The sequence below is a fragment of the Lepidochelys kempii genome, chromosome 5, assembly GCF_965140265.1.
Source record: "Lepidochelys kempii isolate rLepKem1 chromosome 5, rLepKem1.hap2, whole genome shotgun sequence".
Classification (NCBI taxonomy): Eukaryota; Metazoa; Chordata; order Testudines; family Cheloniidae; genus Lepidochelys; species Lepidochelys kempii.
In genome coordinates, this window is record NC_133260.1 from 125,719,032 (window position 1) to 125,724,941 (window position 5,910).

Sequence of the window (5,910 nt, forward strand, 5' to 3'; positions counted from 1 at the left end):
AATGAGTGGTGGGGCCGGCTTCTCTTTACTGAGCTGACCTGTCACCGCTTATGTTTGCACACTCTTCTTTAATCTCGCAGTTTAAATAAGACCAGGACTGTGAGGAGGGAAAACTTAGTTAATAAGAAAACACGCTCACACCAACCTTTGTGACTTGGGGAAAAAACTGAACTTCTGCAGAACAACTGCTGGTTTATGTTTCCTGTTGCATTAAAAAGAGCTTTGGGGGTTCTCCTCAGTTCTATTTGAAATTGAGATCCCATAGCTGTTTAAAAACAATTAGCTTTTGAATTGTGAAGTAACAAAGACTGAGACTGGGGGTCCCAAATATTTACATGGGACTATGTCAAAAAATATACTGGGTGAGGCATTTTCTCAGCAGTTCCCGAATTGTGGGTTGCAATCCCAAATGGGCTCACACCATCAGCAGATCCAGTGGGTCAGATTCGGCCCATGCGACGATGCTGTTTGCCCCTAAACGTGTCCAGACCTGCTCCACGGATGCCGTGCCAAGAGCATATGGTGCATGCAAAGTCACATTGTGACATTTTGTAAAATGGCAGCCTCCTGGTGCAGTGTTTGTGGAGCAGGCCCAGACACACCGGCCGTGCAGAGGTGGTTGTGAGGACACCAGTTTGCCATGCCATTCACTGAGAGACCTGAATGCAAAAGATCCTCCTCGGTGGGCAGCAGCCTTATCAATAGAGCATCCTCTCTGCTTGAGCTGGTAGCAGCCTGTGTTGGCCTTTTCTGAGATGGGAATCTGCTGTGGCTTGTGAGCTCCTTAAGGCAGGGCCCATGTCTACTTTTATGCCCCACTGAGTACCTTGTTGGCACTGAAGGACAAAGAATCATTGCAAGGCACTGTCTCCGTGCTGTCCTGCTGCCTTCCTCCATCCTGGCCTCATTTCTTACCAGTGAATTCCTCCTTCTGATGTGTGATCAGAGGAGCAAGGGAGTCGTTTTTACACAGAGACTCTGCTTCAGCCCCCAGCAGCGAGTCTCACCATGCAGTTATGAACGAAAAACAGGAGCATAAGAAACGTGCTCACAGATATGACGAGGCTTCCTTTGCGCATGGCTTCACCAGTGGGATTTTGTCAAGAATGAAGAAAGGCTGGAGTGCCTGCTGAATTGCAATTAGTTAGCGGAAGCACGAAGCCTCAGACTCTTAAATCACGCTAGGAAACCCTTCACAAAGAACACCAAGGTCATTTTTCCAGCTCTGGAAAGAACTTCCACGTCAACAAGTGCACTTCAAGAGATCCATGTCCATCTCTGACCACTCTTAAAAGGTGACACCTCATCGCACAGGCCAAAAAGCTTCACACCATTGGAGAGATGTTGATTTTTCCAGCTGCAATCGATATGGTGAAGACAATGTGTGGGGAAACTGAGGCAAGCCAACTCAAAGCCACACCACTCTCCAACACCACAGTGAAGCTAAGGATTGAGGCAATGGCAGCAGGCCAGGACAACGCACTGGTGGAGCACCAGAAACACACGGATGCTTTTGCTCTTCAAGTTGACGTGAGCACGGAGGGCCGAGATGCACATTTCTTGGCTTTTATGAAATACACATGAGAGGGTGCAGTTCTTGAAGAAGATATTCTGTTCTCCTGCCTCTTCCCAAACATGAGATGGCACAAGGAATGTTCCACGTGCCACGTGCAAGACAAAAATATCCTGTGTGATCGCAGAGTGAGCTTTTGTGTAGATGGAGTGCTGTCTATGGCAGGCCACAAACCAGGTCTGTTACTCCATCTGGTGTGTGGACTCACTGCATGTTTCACAGAGAACACCCGGCAGCTAAAGCTCTGAGTCCAGGTCTCGTCTATTGTGTACCACATGAAGACTCATCCTCTTTGCGTACAGCTGTTTGCAACAGTGTGTGAAAACCCAGGGTCTGTTCACGACCTGGTTTTGTTCCACACTGAAGCTCATTGGCCCTTGAAAGGGAAAATACTGGGATGATTTTCTGAACTGCGAGACGAGCTGGGTGGCGAGGCAAAGGATTGCACAAAGAGCGGATTCATTGATTTCCTGGGTGACCAAAGGAAGATGTGCCGTCTTGCCTATGTCACAGGCATATTTGGGAAAGTGAATGAATGGAGTGCAGATCTCCAAGGAAAGAACACCCACATCTGTCAGCTGAGTGATCGAACCACAGGATTCATGAAGAAAATTGATTTCTGGAAGAATAATCGATGGAAGACAACAAATGACTCCTTCCTCCAGCTCTGCAAGTTCCTGGCTGACAGTGAAATTATTCAGCCTCCCACGCAGGTGATGGCTGAGCATCTCCACCACACAAAGGAAGAGTTTGCAACCTTTTACTCTGACTAGGACATGACAGAGTCTGATTGGGTGCGAAACTCCTTTCAGTGCGAGCCTGACGCCAAGGATTTGCCAGTAGCTGAAATTGAATAGCTCATCGAAATGTCCTGCAATCGATTCTTGTGAGAAACCTCTGTCCAGCCTTTCCTGTTAGAGTTTTGGTTCACTGTTGAGAATGAATGGCCTGCACTCTCAACCGGCGCCTTGAAACTGACGGGGCCATTTGTGAGCGTGTATTTGTGCAAAGCTGGATTTGGTGCACTTGGGTCCATCAGTATCAATCTACCGCTGCTCGCATATCAGACATTAGATTTTTACCCTGCCGCCGGACTTCAAGAGGCTGTGTCGCAACACGCGAGTCCATGTGCCACGTCAAGGAGCATTAAATACTGTTTTGAATGTGTAAATTCTTTAGATTTCTTGAGCAGTATGTTGCTTTGTTGCTGTCTGGGGTCACAGGAAACAGTTAGTTTCAAAATGGGGTCACGCAGGCAAAAAGTTTGGGAACTCCTGTAATATCTTTAATTGGACCAACTTCTACTGGTGCAAGAGACAAGTGTTTGAGCTACACGTGAATGCTTGTCCCTTCCACCAAAAGAATTTGGTCCATTAAAAGACATTACCTCACCCACCTTGTTGCGCTCATAGCCTGGGACCAACATGGCTACAACAACTCTGCAGACAAAAAATACCCTAGCAGGGCCTGATTCACTACTGTGTTGCTCTAATTGTAGGTAAGATCGAAGTAAAACTGGAAACATGCAGTGGTGGAATCAGACCCCTCCCCGCCAGCTCTGGCATTTGGCTTCAGTCCCTCCAGTCCTGACCCTCGGCTTGTTTCCTGGACTCTACCCTCCCTGGACTCAGCTCTAACCACTAGACCAAACTCTCGCTTCCGTGACCAGGCCCCCACGGCCAGCAGGCTACAGTGACACACCAACTAGTGGTGATGGGGCAGCTGCATTGGCTATTCCTCCTTTCTTTTCAAATGTCTCTGTAATTCTCTCTTCCTACACATGGTGCATGCATATGACTATAGCCTGTTTGGCTTCGATGGTTCCATCCTAGAAACTCTGTTTATTTTTGTCTTTGATTTAAATCTTTCCTTATTGGTTTTTCTTATGGGCCCTGTTACTTACAGCTTAGAAAGCTGTACCTTTCCTCTCTCCTACAAATGATTCATTTGATCTTGCAACGTAAGATTAACATGAACCTTTCTCTCATCTGGATTCAACATTTTAGAAATGATCAAATGTTTCTCTCTCTCCTCCCCTTTTGATGATTTTCTGATTGTAGTTTGGTTGCTTGGCCTTTCGCTTCTTCTTTAATGTGGGTCACGTTATCATATTGTAGGGCCAACAGTTTATAACGTAGGCAGCTTCTAAACCAGACCTTAGCGCTCCAAGTTCTTGCTCAGCAGCTGCCTGGCTAGCCCAGTTCTGTGTTTCACAAGGAAGTTACAACCTGGTGGACTTACTTCATTAGTGTGTGTGATTCAACTGGTCTGTGATCTCTGCCAGGACAATTGTCCGACTGGATTTGTGTTCTTAGTGTGATTTAGCCTACTGCGAGTTTGTATCTTGGTTTTAGTTAATTGAATCTGCTTTGACCTCACCCTACTGTAAATCGGGAACAACTCCACTGAAGTCAACATAACTACACTGATGTAGCTGAGATGATCATTGGACCCCACTGTACGTGGCTGATCACATGTGGGCATCTTCCCTTGCGCACGTTCCCTAACCCACCTTGCTTCACACTGATGCAGGAATTGGAATGACATTATTGAAAGTAGGTTTCTATCTGCCCAGAGCAGGAATGAACCTGACTTGTGCAGCAGCAGGGTGTGTGGAGCAGTGCAGACAATCACCGCCGAGGGCAGGGAACATGCTCCGGGCTCAGCAGAGCTGGAGCTGGCCTCAGTGCTCATCTGCCCTTCTGCATGGATGCACGGTGCCCCGAAAGGGTGCAGCCTGGCCTCACGGCATTGCAGCAAGATGAGCAGGTTTCTCGACTTCTGCTCCCTTGACAATTTCCCATCCAAACGGCTTTTCAGCAGAAAACTGGCGTTTTGACCACATTACATGTTCCGTGGGAAGTGTCTGCTCGCTGCGGAAAAATGACTTTTCATCAAAAAACGGAGAGACCCTAAAACTTTTGAGATGAAAATGGACCTTTAGGGTTTCATGGGAAAAATCAAAACTTTCTATGGTGTTAAAACCCATTTTCTGACCACTCTAGCGCAAAGCAACGGCAGTAGGCCATGCGATTAAACGTAAAGGGCCCCTGCAGCAGAGACTCATTGAGCTGCCCACTGATGTTCAGGTTTATTTTCTGAGATCTTTCTTGTGTAACCCACCTGTGAAATCTGTGGCCATCTTTCTTGCATGTGGCTGAGGGCCAGATGCTCTGCTGCTGTAAATCAGCATCACTTCAATGGAGTAACACCAATTTACACCAGGAGAGGATCTGGCTCTAATTGTTTACCAGGGCCAGGCAAAGAATGTGAATCCCAAACAATCTTAATAGGGCAGCTCTTATGTCTTTAGAGCTCCCTCTTCTGGCTTTTTGTCAGCAAGCTTCTCTGTTGTTCTGCTGAAAGGAACTCAGACGCTTTTTAAGATTTAGGGCATGTCTGCACTGGAGCTGGAGGGGTCAATTCCAGCTCGGGGAACCAGACCTGTGTTTGCTTTGATTTCGCTAGTCGCTAAAAATAGCATAGCACAGGGGCCGGATGGGTGAACAATTCTGTCTGACGCATTAGGTCTGGCTAGCCCCTTCTGCTGCCTGCACTGCTGCGGCTACCCTGCTATTTATAATGCACCAGCTCCATCAAAGATAGCATGAGTATGTCGATCCAAGTTGGAAATGCCACCTCCAGTGTAGACGTACCTGGAGACTAACTAGGCTCAGTTGCACCTGTTGCTCCTAGATGTGGAAGCTGGGATACAACTCCACAATTTTCATGCTATTAAAAGCGAGTTCCCTTTAGAGGCCCTGTAACGGCATGAGACTCACCCCTGCAGCGCCTCCTGCTGGTCGTCCAGGGAATTAGCGTTTCCAGCCTCAGAGCGCCCTCTGCAGGCTGGTGTCTCGCTGCTTCTTCAGGCCCCTGTGTCCCTCCCAGACCCCGGTGCCCCTTTCACTTGGTGCTGCCCCCTGGCAGTACCCCCACTGTCTGGGTCTTCCCTCCTAGGGGAACCCTCACTCACTATCCCCACCTCGCCTCAGTCTTTGACTACTGCCAGTCACCATTTAGCCCCTGCACACTGGGGCAGACTGCAGTGTACAAGCCACTCATCACAGGCAAGGGGGGTTTGGACCTGCTGCCTCTGCCTAGCCTTGGGCTGTCCCCTGCAACCCCAGTACCTATTCGGCCTTACACTAGGTTGTGGCCTGGGGGGTTTCCAGGCCAGAGCTCCCCAGCTCCCTTGGCCTTCCCCCAGCCCTGCTCCACTCCAGGTACCTTCTCAAGCTCCCCAGCAGCCAGGCCCATCTCCCTGCACAGCTAGAGGAGACGCTGTCTGCTCCTGGCCCACTGCCCTCTTATTTTACAGATAGGGAAACCGAGGC